This window comes from Orcinus orca, chromosome 2 (assembly GCF_937001465.1).
Source record: "Orcinus orca chromosome 2, mOrcOrc1.1, whole genome shotgun sequence".
Classification (NCBI taxonomy): domain Eukaryota; kingdom Metazoa; phylum Chordata; class Mammalia; order Artiodactyla; family Delphinidae; genus Orcinus; species Orcinus orca.
In genome coordinates, this window is record NC_064560.1 from 91,134,074 (window position 1) to 91,150,256 (window position 16,183).

At 40.8% G+C, this 16,183-nt stretch overlaps 1 long non-coding RNA gene and 1 pseudogene across 1 annotated transcript in view; both read right to left on the minus strand.

The window, feature by feature from the left end:
* The window catches only part of LOC117203820 (uncharacterized), a 43,456-nt gene extending 35,749 nt beyond the window's left edge, over positions 1–7,707 (minus strand). Inside the window, exons 1-2 of the long non-coding RNA XR_004486725.2 lie at positions 6,782–7,707; positions 141–223 (exon numbers count right to left, since the gene is read on the minus strand). This is a non-coding gene — a long non-coding RNA (uncharacterized LOC117203820). The remainder of the gene's footprint in view (positions 1–140; positions 224–6,781) is intronic.
* Positions 7,708–14,041: 6,334 nt separating this feature from the next.
* On the minus strand, positions 14,042–15,477 carry LOC101289910 (ornithine decarboxylase antizyme 2-like; annotated as a pseudogene).
* Between the last annotated feature and the right edge of the window lie 706 nt (positions 15,478–16,183).

Consider the following 16,183-nt stretch of genomic DNA (forward strand, 5'->3'; position numbering starts at 1 on the left):
TGTTTTTAACCAAATAAGTTTATAGCGTCTTTGACAAGTAACATTTAATATTTCTTAATAGGGGTCAATATCTGAACTATCTTATTTCTTAACAACAGCTCTGTTTTCTCAGACACTAAATGAAACAGAAAATTTCATACCTTGACTATGTTCTTGCCATAATCTGCATCCTTGGTTTCCTCTTTATTGTTAAAGGGAATTTTTAAAAATTTGTTTAAATGACCTAAGTGAGAAAGAGAGGGAGACAATGAGTTGCATTCCCCGGAGGTGAATGAAGCCTGCTGTCTCCCTTGGCAGTCAGCCACCTCACCCTAGACCTCAAAAATAGGGAATGCACAGCTCGGGATAGCCTTTAGTTTTATAGCATCACAGATGATTACAGCAAACACCGAATTTGTCCTTCTTCTCTTCCTACATTGCCCCAGCCTTGGCTGTGATCTGAGGTGGTGTCACATCTGACTCAGGGGAAGTGAGAGGTCAGGGGAAGTGGGAGGGACTGCTTGAAAAAGACTATCTAGTGAATATATAATTTTTATTATCTACAAAAATCTAAAAATGTGCACCAGTAAGCATTTATCGTGTGATCTGAATATGAAGGTTCATCATCCTATTGTAAGTGTATGATGATCTCCATACCTGGCATCTGTTAAGACTGTGGTAAAAGGGGCCATTCGGATTGACTTGAATCTGAGAAACATACATCAGAATGGGTCCTGCATAACTCGCTACAAAGAACACCTGCAGGGTCCTCATGAGCTATGAGGAAGGAAGTGATGACTGAATGGAGGATGAATGGGTGGACGGTAAATGAATTGACCTATGGATAAGTAGGTAAATGAATAAATGGGTGAATGGCTAAGGGAGCTGCACAAATGGATAGATAGGGGAAGATAGGTAATTGGATTTGCTGGGCTCCAAAGTCCCTGACCTACTCCAGCACTGACCAATGCCTTCAAAGATATTGGTTTATCCATTGGTCTTCCCCCACAAAATTTTGAGGTCCTCGAAGGCATGAAGTTAGTTTTATCATTTTTTGTATCGTGGGCCCCTAGCCTCGTTGGAGCCAATGTCTGCCTCGTTCACAGACGTATTAGTTAGGATGTAAATCTGGCTGCTGTTACACACAGAATATCCTCTGCATGATGGAACACCACAAAGGCCAAAATGTAGCCAGCAGGAAGGGAAACAGAGGAGGGGGTAGTCAAACATGTCCTCTTCAAAGGCAGGACCTAGAAATTGGACGCATCATTTGGGCTCTCATCCCATAGGCCAGGACTTTGTCACATGGCCACACCTCACTACAAGGATGCTGGGCAGTCTTGTGTCCATCTAAAAATTAGTGGTTCTAAGAACAGCAGAAATGGATATTGGAAGAAGTCTCTGCCACATAAGTGACCAACACAGTCTCATTTGTTAAATGAATAACTAAATAAATGAATCTAACTGACATTGAACATCTGTATCCTGAAAAGGTAAAGCATATTGAATTACATAGTTAAGTGAAAAAAACAAAGTAGGATTCATGGACATAGGATGCAATTATTCCACTTCCCAGGCTCCCTCCAAGTGGCCATGTGACATCCCTGTGGCCAATGGGATATAAATGGAAGGCAGCTGAAGACCTCTGAGAATGTTTCTGCTTTTAACACACTTTTCCCTCTTTCTTCCTACTTCTTGATCAGTGAAATAGAGATGCGAGAGTGAAAGTGGAACAATCAACTTGTTACCATGAGACAATGAACAAGAAAGGAAAAACCACACATTAAGGCTGACTGAGCAGAAAGATAGAAAATAGCAGGACATTGATGATATCATGAGGATGCTGCCCACCCTTAACTGCCTGCCTGCAGACTTCTCGTTAATGAGAAACAGAAGCTCCTCCTGGGTTAAGCTGGGATAGTGGCCTTTCTGTTTCATCCAGCCTAACCGATATATAGAGCTTGAAAATTCATTGAGTACATAGAATATTTCTGGAGTGATACACAAGAAACTGTAGCCATAGCTACCTCTCCTGGGAGAAGTCATGAGTGATTGGAGGACAGTGATGGACGAGAGACTTACTTTTCATTTAGTCTTATATTTTTGAACATTGAATTGTTGGCATTTAGATATTCCACGAAAAAGTGTTGCAGTAACATCTTACGGTGAAGAAAGTCAAAAGAAACAGCTTCATTCATGAATTTGATGGCTCAAGAAATTCAATGTCCAGCAGTTGTATTATTGTAACACCGTGTTATGATATCATCAGAGGCAAAGTTGTCTCAAGAAACTAATCACAAGGGGTGGTTCAAGACTGAATTTTGAAAATTATTTATTCGTAAAAATAAATTAGTAGATGGATGTGATACTTCATAAAAGTGGAGGGGTTTGGTTTGGGTTTTTGTTTTGGTTTGGTTTTTTTGTTTTTTTTTAAGAGGAGAGGAAGGCTGATTTTTTTTTTAAGAGATGTTTTGTTTTGTTTTAAATCAGAAGGAGCTTTCACTGTCTCTCTAATGTTTTATCTCTTAAGCTAGGTGGAGAGTGTACTGTTCTGATTGCTTGAAACATTTCCTAATTTGAAACTAATTAATTAGTTAACTGAAAACTCAAAGTGGGGCTTCCCTGGTGGCGCAGTGGTTGAGAGTCCGCCTGCCGATGCAGGGGACATGGGTTCATGCCCTGGTCTGGGAGGATCCCACATGCCGCGGAGCGGCTGGGCCCGTGAGCCATGGCTGCTGAGCCTGCGCGTCCGGAGCCTGTGCTCCGCAACGGGAGAGGCCACAACAATGAGAGACCCGCGTACCGAAAAAAAAAAAAAAAATCTCAGAGTGCATTTAAGTGTAATAATGCACTCTGCTTCCCTTGAATTACGATGCACCTTCTCATGGCTGGTACAGTGAGCTCCCCAAATTTCACATGACCCACAACTTACGTCGGCCTCAGTTGGTGGCAGTTACCCCTGACAGTGGCACCACAAATAGTTGTGGGGATTATGAACGATCCTGGTGCCTGTGAGTCATGATTCTTATACTTACTTTGATTTTCTTCTTAATTTTACCCATAGATAAATTTCTAATAGGGAAGGAGGCAGGGGAGATGAATCAAACACAAAGGCTACATCCACATCTAGAAGGCACAGGAGAGAGCCTGACAGGAGGATCATTTCTATTAGGAACCACGTGGCAATGACCAAATCAAACACAAACTGATGGTGCAAGGGCAATTTGTCATAATCATAATCACATCGATATAGATTTGAATTCTGTTATAATTTTAAATAGTAAAATAAGATGAGCTCATGTTTATTCTGCAACAGCACATATTTGCTCCTTTCCTAATATTATCTGTGGTGTGAAGATGTGGGGAAAATAAAATTTATTAAAAGGTACATTTTAATTTAAATAAAGCTGCATATTAAAAAAATTAAGTTGGTTATATTTATGCACTTTTCCTTATAAAATGACAAAGTTTTTTAAAAGTTCTTTGAAGGGCTGATTTTACTACTCATTTGTTTATAAAATGCTTTTATAAATAGCATGCCAAAAAAAATGGAAGGGCTGTTTATTTTACTTGTCTATGAAATGTTTGATATTCCTCAAAAACAGGTTATGCTCATGAAAATGTGCCTTGTATGTGAATTCATTATGTATGTCATTGGGGGTAAAAAAAGGCTGAGAAACAAAAGAAAAATCACTACATTGTCAGTAGATTCTAATAAAACTAATAATAAGATCAGCTATGATTCAAAGGGGTCACTGAAGAAGATCAAAGCTGGACTTCTGAGTATCAGTGTGTGTGATAAATTACATAATTATTTTGTACCAAGTCCAAGACTCTTACCATGCTACCCCCTAAACCAAAAAAGGAGGGGGGTGTATGTGGAATCTGTAACATCTCATTTGGATGTGACATGCTAAGATACAAAGAAATATATTTCTTAGAGGGACACTGCTTTTTTTTAGGTTATATATTGCTGAATAGGCTTGATAATAAAGATGTGTGGGTCTCTTTGAAATAAAAAATAATACATTTTTGAAAACTTAAACCCTAGTGGAATTTAAAAATAGTATATCTATCTTCCAAATTACAGCAAGATAAAAGCAAACAAAACACAGTCCGCATAACAAACGACAGGAAAAAAATAAATAGAATCATAAACAAGCATGAATCATAAGCAAGATTACCAAAAACAAAATACACAATCAAAACAATACATGTCAATGAGGTAAAGCTCCCGATTAGAAGACAAAGACACACAGTTTAGATGAAAAAGAAATCAATCATATGCCTCGTATAAGAGACACACTCAAAACAAGTTATGCAAAAAAGGTTCAAAAGAACACAAGATGCAAAAATTTAACCTTAACTTCATGTGGGTTATAAACGTACTGTGGTACTTATTTTCAATTTTGTAGTGGCGGTGATAAATGACTTCTAGTAGAATGCTAGAGTATAATGATAAGGTATGGACCCACCTGTATGAGCAAAATGTTCATGCTTATCTTATTCCTTCAAGACTTCCCTACTCTCCTTTATGTGCCCAGGAATCCCGTGTGTGCTGTGTGTATATATGGTGGGGGAGGGAGGGAGTGGGAGAGTGCTACTCACTTCCATCTTTTGCACCACAACCAAATAGAAGGTAGAGTACAGAGCAAATATCTTTAAGAATATGAAACTGGAAGTTGCACAATCACCTCTACTCACATCCCACTGGTGAGAGCTCATTCACGTGGTCACACCAAGTAGCAAGGTGGGGCTGGGAAATGTAGTTTCTAGCTGGGTTGCCCAGTGCCCAGGAAGGAGAGAACCGTTTATGGCAATAATCAATCCACCAAAATGATCATCAATGATCTGTGCAAGACCCCTCACTCGTCCCATCCATTCATTCACTCACTCTTTTTTATAGCCATACCACACACCCTCCCATATACCTGGGCAATCAATCTATTGTGTTTAAAGTACATACTTCTGTTTATATTTTTGAAAAATATGTAATTTTGCTTTGTGTGCATGTAATTTTTCCCTTTTCTGAGTCAATTTTATTGAAGTATAATTTACATTCAATAGTAGTCAACAGATCTTTGACAAAGGAGCAAAGACAGTTCAGTGGAAAAAAGAATAGTCTTTTCAACAAATGGTGCTACAACACTGGATGTCCATAGGCAAAAAAAAAAAAAAAGTCTAGACACAGACTTTACACCTTTCACAAAAACTAACTCAAAATAGATCGTAGACTGACATGTAAAATGCAAAACCATAAAACGTCTAGAGGAAAACGGGAGAAAATCTAGGTAACTTAGATTAGCAGTGAATTTTTAGATATAACACCAAAAGCATGATTCATAAAAGAAAAGAAATGGGAAAGTTAGACTTCATGAAAATGAAAACTTTCTGCTCTGTAAAAGATGCTGTTAAGAGAATGAAAAGGTCACAGCCTGAGAGAAAATATTGACAAAACACATATCTGATAAGGGACTTGTATCCAAAATATATAGAGAACTCTTAAAACTCAGCAGTAAAAAAACCAAACAACCCAACTTAAAAATAGGTAAAAATTCAAGGAGGGAAGGGGGGGTGGGACAAATTGAGAGACTGGGATTGACATATATACACTACTATGTATAAAATAGATAGCTAATGAGAACCTGCTGTATAGCACAGGGAACTCTACTCAGTGATCTGTGGTGACCTAAATGGGAAGGAAATCTAAAAAAGAGGGGATATATGTATACATATAACCGATTCACTTTGCTGTACAGCAGAAACTAACACAACATTGTAAAGCAACTATACGCCAATAAAAAAAAAAAGAATGAAAAAAAGGTAAAACTTCTGAACAGATACCTCACCAAAGAAGATAAACAGATGGCAAATAAGCTTATAAAAGATCCTCAACATCGTTTTTCATTAAGGAATTGCAAATTGAATGAATGAGATATATACATGAGTGTATATTTAACCTTATAAGAAATAGTATTCCAAAGTGAGGCACCATTCTGCATTCCACCAGCAATGTATAAGAGTTCCAGTTGTTCTGCATCCTCAACAGTAGCTGGTATTGTGAGATTTTTTGATGTGAGCAATTTTGTGATTTAGTAGTATGTCATTGTGGTGTTAATTTGCAATTGCTTGATGACTAATCGTATTGAGGATCTTTTTATGTGCCTATATGCCATCCATACATCTTATTTGGTAAAGTGTCTGTTTAAATCTTTTCTTCATTTTTTAAAGGAAATTTATTTATTTATTCATAAAAATATTTATTTATTTGGCCAGGCCAGGTCTTTGTTGCGGCATGCAGATCTTTAGTTGTGGCATGTGGGATCTTTTAGTTGCGGCATGCGGAATCTAGTTCCCTGACCAGGGATCGAACCCAGGCCCCCTGCATTGGGAGTGTGGAGTGTTAACTGCTGGACCACCAGGGAAGTCCCTTTTCTTCATTTTTTAAGCAGTTTGTGTGTTTTACTTGTTACTGTGTTTTGAGTTTTCTTTATATATTCTTGATATAAGTCAGTATCCATCAGGGTGCATTCAGGGGAATTATTAACAGGAGATTGGAGTAATGGAGAATTGACTGGTAAAAGTTAGAGAACTCTGGTGAATACAGGAATAGCAAATACAGGGACAGGAACTACTGGCAGGGTTGAGATGGAATATCCAAGGAGAAGCTCCAGACCTTGTTGGAAAGAGCACAGTGTGGTTCAGTGGATGGTGGGGATGACACCTAGATGGCTTACCGGAGGATACTAGAAAAGGGACCTTTGGGAGAATGGGGGATGTTGTCCACAGGGAGGTACCATACCTTGGAAGTTGCTGCAAAGTCAACTGAGGGATGCTCAAAGAAGTCGTTCATAGTCAGGTGCCTTGCCAGTGGCACATCACTTTGAGAAAGTTCTGAGGGAAGCTTCTAGCAGCTGGGCTCTGCTGGTTGCCCTGAGCTACCAGAACTGGGAGCTGGGGAAGCTGCACCCTGTAGGAGCCCAGTGCAAGAGACCCTGCACCCTGCAGGACTCGGGAAACAGGAAGAGGAAATTCCTTCCTTTTTCACTGTTCTTCCAGCCTCCTCTACTGGCATTACATCATACCAAATGTCGCAGGTGAAATATTTCCACAGCCCACTTCCATCATCACAGAGCAGGCAAAGAAGGATTTAGACCTGAGAAGAAGAAAAAAAAAAATTGATGACTGTCACAAAATTCTTTATCACACGTGTGTTTTGCAAATATTTCTCCCAGGCTGTGGCTTGCCTTCTTATTTTCTTAACAGTGTCTTTTGAAAAGCCAGTGTTTTCAATTTGGTCGTGTTCAATGTATCAATTTTTTCTTTTGCCATTCATGCAATTTTTTATTCGAAAAAAATGTCTGCCTAATCCCAAATCAAAGATTTTCTCATATGTGTTCTTCTAGAAGTTGTGTAGTTTTAGGTTTATGATCCATTTCAAGTTTTTTGTATATGCATTTTAAAATTTTATATTTATTTTTTAAATACTTCATTTTTCTTGGAGCAGTTTTAGGTTCACAGCAAAATTAAGAAGAAAGTGCAGAGATTTCCCATATACCCCCTGTTCCAACACATGCATAGCCTTCCCTATTTACAGCATCCCCACCAGAGGGTACACTTGTTACAACTGATGAATCAGCACTCACACATCAGAATCACCTAAAGCCCAGAGTTTACATTACGGTTCACTCTTGGTGTTTACATTCTGTGGGTTTGGACAAATGTATAATGACATGTATCCATCATGATGGTATCATACAGAACATTTTCACTGTCCTAAAAATCCTCTGTGGTCCACCTACTCATCCCCCCCCGCCCCTGGTATGCATTTTTCAAATTGATAAATGACATATATACAGTAAATTACAAAAATATGTGCATGTACTTTAATTGATAGGAATAGTATTGAGTTGTTTATCTCATTCTGCTTCTTATTTTTGTCCCTCAGCACTGTTCTTAAGGTCCATTCATGTTGCTATGTATGCATCTACTCCCTCGCTTCTCTAACTGCTGCATAGTACTCTATCGTGTGCATCTTCCACATTTTACCCATCTCCTCCGCCGCAGATGGATGGACAACTGAATGTCTGTGATTGCCCACTATCAGAACTGACACAGCAGTAAACATTCTAATCCATATCCCCTAATGTACCTGTGTGATCATTTGTCTGGTATATCACCCAGGAGTGGATTTGCTGGGCCCTAGGCTATGCATATATCTGTCTATGTAGTGCCAGACTGCTCTCCAGAAAGGCTGACGGTTTTGCATCCCCACCAGCAGAACATAAAAGAGCCTACATCTCCACATACCTGCTAACACTTGGCATTTCCCAGCTTTCCAAGTTTTGCCAGTCTAATAAGTGGAAGGTGATATTTCATTGTTGCCTTAATTGCACTTCTCATTATTGATGGTTTTAATTCTTCATAATTCTCTTCACGTGCCTGTTGGGGTTACCACTTTTACAAATTGCCTGTTGATAAATTTTGCCTGTTATTCTATAGGACCTGCTACCTTTCACTTACTTTGGATTTAATTTGGTCTTCTTTTCCTAGTTTCCTGAGATGGAAGCTTAGATCATTGATTTTAGATCTTTCTTCTTTTCTAATACAGGCATCGATGCCGTAAATTTCTCTCTCAGCACTGCTTTCGTTGCATCACACAATTTTTGATTAATTGTATTTTCATCTTCATTTACTTCCAAATAGTTTAAAATTCCTCTTGAGACTTCTTCTTTGACCCATGTGTCATTTAGAAGTGTCTTGTTTAATATTCAAGTATCTCAGGATTTTCCAGCTATCTTTGTTATTGATTTCTACTTTAACTCCATTGTGGTCTGAGAGCTGACATCGTATGATCTCTGTTTTAAGTTTGTTAAGGTGTGTTTTGTGGCCCAGAATATGGTCAATGCAGGTGAATGTTCTATCTTGGTGAATGTTCCATATGAGCTTGAGAAGACTGTGTATTCTGAAGTTGTTGGATGGACATCAATTATATCCACTTGATTGATGATGTTTTGTGTTCATGTACGTCCTTACTGATTTTCTGCCTGGTCAGGCTGTCTATTTCTGATAGAGGTGTTGAAGTCTCCAACTATGATAGTGGATCCATCTATTTCTTCTTGCAGTTCTATCAGTTTTGACTCAGATATATTGACAGTCTAATTGTTAGATGCATACATGTTAAGGATTGTTGTGTCTTCTTGGAGAATTGATCCTCTTATTGTTATATAACGCCTCTCTTTATCCCTGATAACTTTTGTTGCTCTGTAGTCTTCTCCATCCAAAATTAATAAAGCTTTCTCTTAATTGATGTTATCATGTTGTACCTTTCTCCATCCCTTTACTTTTAAACTATTTGTGTCTTTATATATTTTTCCTTTTTTTTGGTCGTGCTGTGTGGCTTGTGGGATCTTAGTTCCCTGACCAGGGATTGAATCCATGTCCTCGGCAGTGAAAGTGCAGAATTCTAACCACTGTACCACCAGGGAATTCCCTATTTGTGTCTTTATATTTAACGTGTGTTTTTTATAGACAACATAATTGGGTCATTCTTTTTAATCCACTCTGACACTCTTTGTCTTCTAGTTGGTATATTTAGACTGCTGACATTTAAAATGATCATTGAGGGACTTCCCTGGTGGTGCAGTTGTTAAGAATCCACCTGCCAATGCAGGGGACACAGGTTCGAGCCCTGGTCCCTGAAGATCCCACATGCCACAGAGAAACTAAGCCCGTGCGCCACAACTACTGAAGCTCACACTCCCTAGAGCCCATGCGCCACAACTATTGAGCCCACGTGCCGCAACTACTGAAGCATGAGCACCCTAGGGCCCGCGTGCCACACTACCGAGCCCACGTGCCGCAACTACTGAAGCCCATGTGCCTAGAGCCCGTGCTCCACAACAAGAGAAGCCACTGCACTGAGAAACCTGTGCACCGCAACAAAGAGTAGCTCCCACTCGCCACAACTAGAGAAAGCCCGCATGCAGCAATGAAGACCCAACGCAGCCACAAAAAAATAAATAAATAAATAAAATGATCATTGACATAGCTGGATTAATATCTACTATATTTGTTACTGTTTTCTATATGTTACCCCAGTTTTCTGTTCCTATTTTTGTCCTCTAATATTTTTATTCCTTCTGTGGTTTTAATTGAGCATTTTATATGATTCCATTTTCTCTCTTTTCTTAGCATTATCTGTTATGCTTCTGATAACTTTTGACAAAAAAACTTTTCCAGAGGTTTCCCTAGAGTTTGCAATATACATTTACAACTAATCAAAGTCCATTTTCAAATAACACTGTACCACCTCATGGGTACTGCAAGTACTTTACAATAACCAAATATTCCTAATTCCTTCTTCCCATGCCTTGGATAACTGTTGTCATTACTTTCACTTATACATAAGCTATAATCATTGAATACGTTGTTGCTGTTGCCATTTTCTCTATTAAGAATAAGAATACTAAAAGTTTTTAATTTTACCTTCACTTATTCCTTCTCTAATGCTCTTCCTTTCTTTATGTAGGTCCAGGTTTCTGACCTATATCATCTCCTTCTCTCTGAAGAACCTCTTTTAACATTTCTTGCAGGACAGGTTTACTGGCAACAAATTCCCTCAAGTTTTGTTTGTCTGAGAAAGCCTTCATTTCTCCTTCACTTTGGAAGGATAATTTCTCAGGATACAGAATTCTAAGTTAATGAGTTTTTTTTTCCTCTCAAGATGAAATATTTCACTACACACTCTTCTTACTTGCATGGTTTCTGAGGAGCAGTCAGATGTAATTCTGATCTTTGTTCCTCTGTAGGTAAGGTGATTTCCCCCCCTGGCTTCTTTCAGTATTTTTTCTTTATCTTTGATTTTCTGCAATTTGAAGGTATAGTAGGTTTGTTTTGTTGTTGTTGTTTTTATCCTGCTTAGTGTTCTCTGAGCTTCCTGGATCTGTGTTCTGGTGTCTGATATTAATTTTGGGAAATTCTCAGTCCTTATTGCTTCAAATATTTCTCCTGTTCCTTTCTCTCATTCTTTAGTACTCCTATTATGTGTATGTTACACCTTTTGCAGTTCTCCACAGTCCTTGGATATCCTGTTCCATTTTTCTTTTCAGTCATCTTTCTCTTTGCTTTTCAGTTTTGGAAGCATCTATAAACATATCCTCAAGCTCAGAGATTCTTTCCTCAACCATGTCCAGTCCACTAATGAGTACATCAAAGGCATTCTTCATTTTTGTTATCGTGTTTTTGATCTCTAGCATTTCTTTTGGACTCTTTCTTAGAATTTCCATCTTTCAGCATATCTTGCCCATCTGTTCCCGCATGTTGTTTACTTTATCCATCTAAGTGCCCTTAACATAATAATCATAGTTATTTTAAAACCTAATCTGATAATTCCAACAGCTCTGCCAGGTCTGAGTCTTGTTCTGGTGCTTGCTCTGTCTCTTCAAACTGTGTTTTTTGCCTTTGGGTATGCATTGTAATTTTTTTGAAAGCCAGACATGATGTAAAGGAACTGCAGTAAATAGGCCTGTAGTCATGTGGTGGAGGGGGAAGTGAGGAGGGGAGCCCTATAGTCCTATGATTAGGGCTCAGTGTTTTTTTTTAATTAATTAATTAATTTTATTTATTTATTTTTGGCTGCCTTGGGTTTTCCTTGCTGCGTGCGTGCTTTCTCTAGCTGTGGTGAGCAGGGGCTACTTTTTGTTGCGATGCACAGGCTTCTCATTGCAGTGGCTTCTCTTGTGGAGCACGGGCTCTAGGCACTCGGGCTTCCGTAGTTGTGGCTCGCGGGCTCTAGAGCGCAGGCTCAGTAGCTGTGGCGCACGGGCTTCGTTGCTCCGCGGCATGTGGAAACTTCCCGGACTAGGGCTTGTACCCTTGTCCCCTGCATTGGCAGGCGGATTCTTAACCACTGCGCCACCAGGGAAGCCCAGTGCTCAGTCTTTTAGTGAGAATGTACCTCTGGATTGTGAACTTCACAAGTGCTTCTGTTTTTTTTCAGCCCCTTAAGTGGAACAGGATGGCTAGAGCTGGCTGGAGTTGGGGATTTTCCTTCCCCCAGATTGTTTAGTCTCTGCTGAAATCCCAGCAGGTTAGGCTGGGGTAAAATGGTTTCTTCTGGGGGTGTTAAGAAGAATGGAACCCTCTGACATATTTCAAAATGGTTACTTTTTGTCTCCCCCTGCTGGAAGCATGACCCTATTTTTCTCTGACATTTGCTGTGACACCCTGGTAGAGCTCCTAGAGGTAAAACTCAACAAAAGTTTGGGCGCCTCTATGAGACTGGGCCCCCCTGGAGTTTTTAAATCTTAAACTTGTCCACATGGAGTCTCCAGCAATTCACCAATCACAGCTGAGGTTTCCCTACTGCTGGTTCCCAGGGAGGTCTCTGTCCATGGGTTTCTGCTCTGGTAGCTGTGAGTATCCACCTGTCTGTGTTTCCACTTTTTGGAGCAGTGGTTTGCCCTGTGTCCTCAATTCTATGACAGGTCTAAGAAGGGTTGTTTATTCTCGGTTTTTTTCAGCTTTTCACCTGTTAGGACAGAGTACAGACTTCCAACCTCCTTACCTGCCCAACTGGAAACGGGAAGCCTCTCTGCTTTTTGGTTTGCATGAGTAACTTGTATATTCCATATAGTAATTCCTTATCATTTTTAGATTTATAGATATCTTCTCCCATTCTATCATCTATTGTCCATGGTATCCACTTTTGAACAGATATCCTTAATTTTGACATTATCAAATTAATCCATGATTTTCCTTCTGGGTTTGTGCTTTTGAGGTTTTGTATAAGGAGTTCCGTTCTCAACCCAGGTACCAAAGGTACCCTCTTATATTTTCTTCCATTAGCTGTAGAGTTTTACTTTTCTCATTGAGGTCTTTTGTCATTTAGAGTGTACATTTCTATTCGGTGTCAGGCAGGAATCCTACTTTGTCTTTCTCCGTCTACTGAGCTGGTTTAATCTGCCCCTGCTTCATTGATGTGCGATGCCTAACAACCATATGCTCATGGTCTGACTTTGAGTTGTCTGTTCTATTCCATGGTCTATTGGTCTGTTTTTGTGCAAAACAATCTTCTCGTTTTGCTTCGTCTGGCTTCCTACATGGCTTTGCAGTGTGCTGCTCCTCACTCTTGTAAGGTTGACTTAATCCTGCTCATCCACATAAATTTTAGAATAAGTATATCAAGTTCCTGGAAAATATACCTGGAATCTTTACTGGGATTTCATTGCATATATAAATTAATTCATAAAGAACTGACTCCTGTGTAACATTAAGTAATTCCATCCAAGAGCATAAAATTTCCCTCAATTTCTTCAGGTTGATTTCTACATCCTTTAGTAGAGTTTTAAAGTTTTCTCCATAGGCTTCTTTTCTTTTCTTTCACAACTTTCAATCAGTTTATTGACACAGTAACACAACACACTTGCCTCCCTGACACCCCCACCCCCTCGCCCAGTCTAGACCTCTCCCCCTTCCTCCCCCCTTAGAACAAGCTGTTCAGTGAAAACGGAAAAGGGCAGGCCACTTCTACACCCTCAGTGCCACTGCCAAGCCCTGGGGAGCAGGGTCTCAGGCACTACTCGGAACCTGTCAGAGAGGGGCGCCGTTAGCACTAGACTTAGCCAGGCAGAGGCGTCCCGTCCCTCGGAGCAGATTCTCCCACAACCCCCAGGCCCTGAGCTGCTCTTCCTCTTGCCCTCTGCTGTCTGTGACCCTAGGAAGGACATACCTTGGGCCTGCGGCCAAGAGCGAGAACTCCTGGCCGTAATTTGAGAATTGGAGTTTGGCTAGTGTTTTTTAAGGCCCAGGCACCCCAAAGAAAGCCCTGGTGGTGGGAGTGAACTTCAATGCCCCTATTTTAAATACACTGATAACATGAAACAGATTAAGCCAGCTTAACCAAATGCCAGGATAACAAGAAGCTGTAAAGGAGGGGTCAGACCTGCTTTCTCCAGGCCAGACACAAATGCACAGAGAGAAGCCCAGGTGGAGTGTCAAAAACAACTGAAGGACACTGCCCAGGGGCTGAAAAGCCTATACTCCGGAGTCCCCAGGGTGACAGGAAGCAAGGAAAGAAAATACACAGGTCTTAAAAACCAAAAAAGAAAGCCCAACAGCAGGGGAACCTCAGCCTGACAGTGCTGTCCACCAGCTCTCCAGGCCTTGCCCCTGGACCCAGACAGTCCCTCCCCCTCTAGGCAATGTCCTCCCCTAGGCTAGATAGAGCACATCACACAGCGCAGTTTAAAAAGCTTCTAATGCCAGTTCATAAACATCTTCATTTACTATTGGTGATTACATGTGAATAATATGTTTATACTGTTCTTTATGGAAAACAATTTCAATGAGTCAACTCTGAGAACACAACAGGCAACCCTCACCCTGAGCCCCTCAGCGTCCTTCCCTAGACAGCAAGAAGCTCCCTCCTCTGTCCCAGGGCTGCCTAACTTCCCCTCTTCCCCCACTGTGGCTCTTGGGCAAAGCATCCTCTATGACCGTTAGTCCTCATCGGACAAGTTCTGGTCCAGGGGGTAAACCATGAACATCACATCTGGTCGAGAGGGGACACAGGGATGGCCTGGACGCACAGTCTCAAAGCCGAAGAAGCTGAAGGTCTTCAGGAGTGGAGCTGCAGAGAAGAGTGTAAAAAAGGATTCTGGTAAGAAACAACAAGGGTAGGCTCAAATCAAGGGAAAACCCAGAACAAAGATGGAATAAGTAAGCACTAGGCCTTTCCTAAATTTGGACACTCTCAATCCCATGATCTCCCAGGGTTTGTATGTCAAACTCAGGAGCCCCACCTTACTAAGAGCCCCCTTTTCCCCTCCCCAGCCTGGGCAGTAGGTCTCAAGCTGCTCTGCCCCGTCACCTCTGTCTTCCCGGCCCTTCCTGAAGCAGATGAAGACGTAGTGCACTTTCATCTTCTCTTCGGCAGACTCTAGCAGTGCTAACAATCCTTCTTTGCTCCCCATCCGCTAATAATCCATCTGGGATTTCTACAAACAGGCTCTGGCTGGACAGGACTGCATCCCAGGAAGAGACCTTCACCTCGGTGACCTCATACTGGAAGTGGATGATGTGAGGTTTTCCATCGTTCACAGGGAGGTCCTGGGCCACAGTGAGCTTCTCGTCCTTATATATTAGAGCTGAGAGAGAAGGATCCCTGCCGCCCCCTCGCCCACCGGGGATCTTCGACAGTGGGTGAGGGGCATCAGGCGCACCACAGAGGCCTCGGAACAATGGGCCTGCAGCACTGGAGCTGGGGGCAGTTACTCAAAGGCAAAATACTACTGTCCTGGGTGTTTATCATCCTCGGCGGCTCTGCTCAGGGTGGGAAGAGGCGGCGCAGGGAGTGGGTAGGTGGATGAGTGGGCGGGTGTGGGGTCGCGCGCGCGGGGTCGAGCTCTCCGGGCTAAGTCCCTGTCGGGCAGCGGGCCCAGAGCCCTCCTCCTGCCTCAGCGAGCGCCTGCCTCCAACTCGGTTTCTTTTATATTCTTGGTTAAGTTCATTCCTAGGCATTGTACACGCTTTTTTGCTGCTATTGTAACTAGAAGTTGGTTCTGCTGGTGAAGAAAAATGTTACGGATTTATTTTTTTAGGTTAATATTGTATCTGGGGATTTTACTGAATTCTCTTAATAGTTTGAACGGTCTATCTGTTGTTTCTCTTTGTCTTTCCAAGGCAAATGAAAATATTATTTCTACATGATGATAGTTTTTTAATAGAAGTATAGCTGATTTACACTGTTGCGTTAGTTTCTGGTGTACAGCAAAGTGGTTCGGTTTATACATGTATATGTTTTTCATATTCTTTCCATTACGGTTTATTACAGGCTCTTGAATATAGTTCCCTGTGCTATACAGTAGGACCTTGTTATCTATTTTATATATAGTAGTTTGTATCTGCTAATCTCAAACTCCTAATTTATCCTTCGTTCACCTCCCTTCTCCTTTGGTAACCATAGTTTGTTTCCTACATCTATGAGTCTCTTTCTGTTTTGTAAATAAGTTCATTTGTATCATATTTAAAATTCCACATATAAGTGATATATGGTATTTTTCTTTCTCTTTCTGACTTACTTCACTTAGCATGATAATCTCCAGGTCCATCCATGTTGCTGCAAATGGCATTATTTCATTCGTTTTTATGGCTGAGTAATGTTCCATTAAAGAAGATTTTATATATGTGTGTGTGTGTGTGT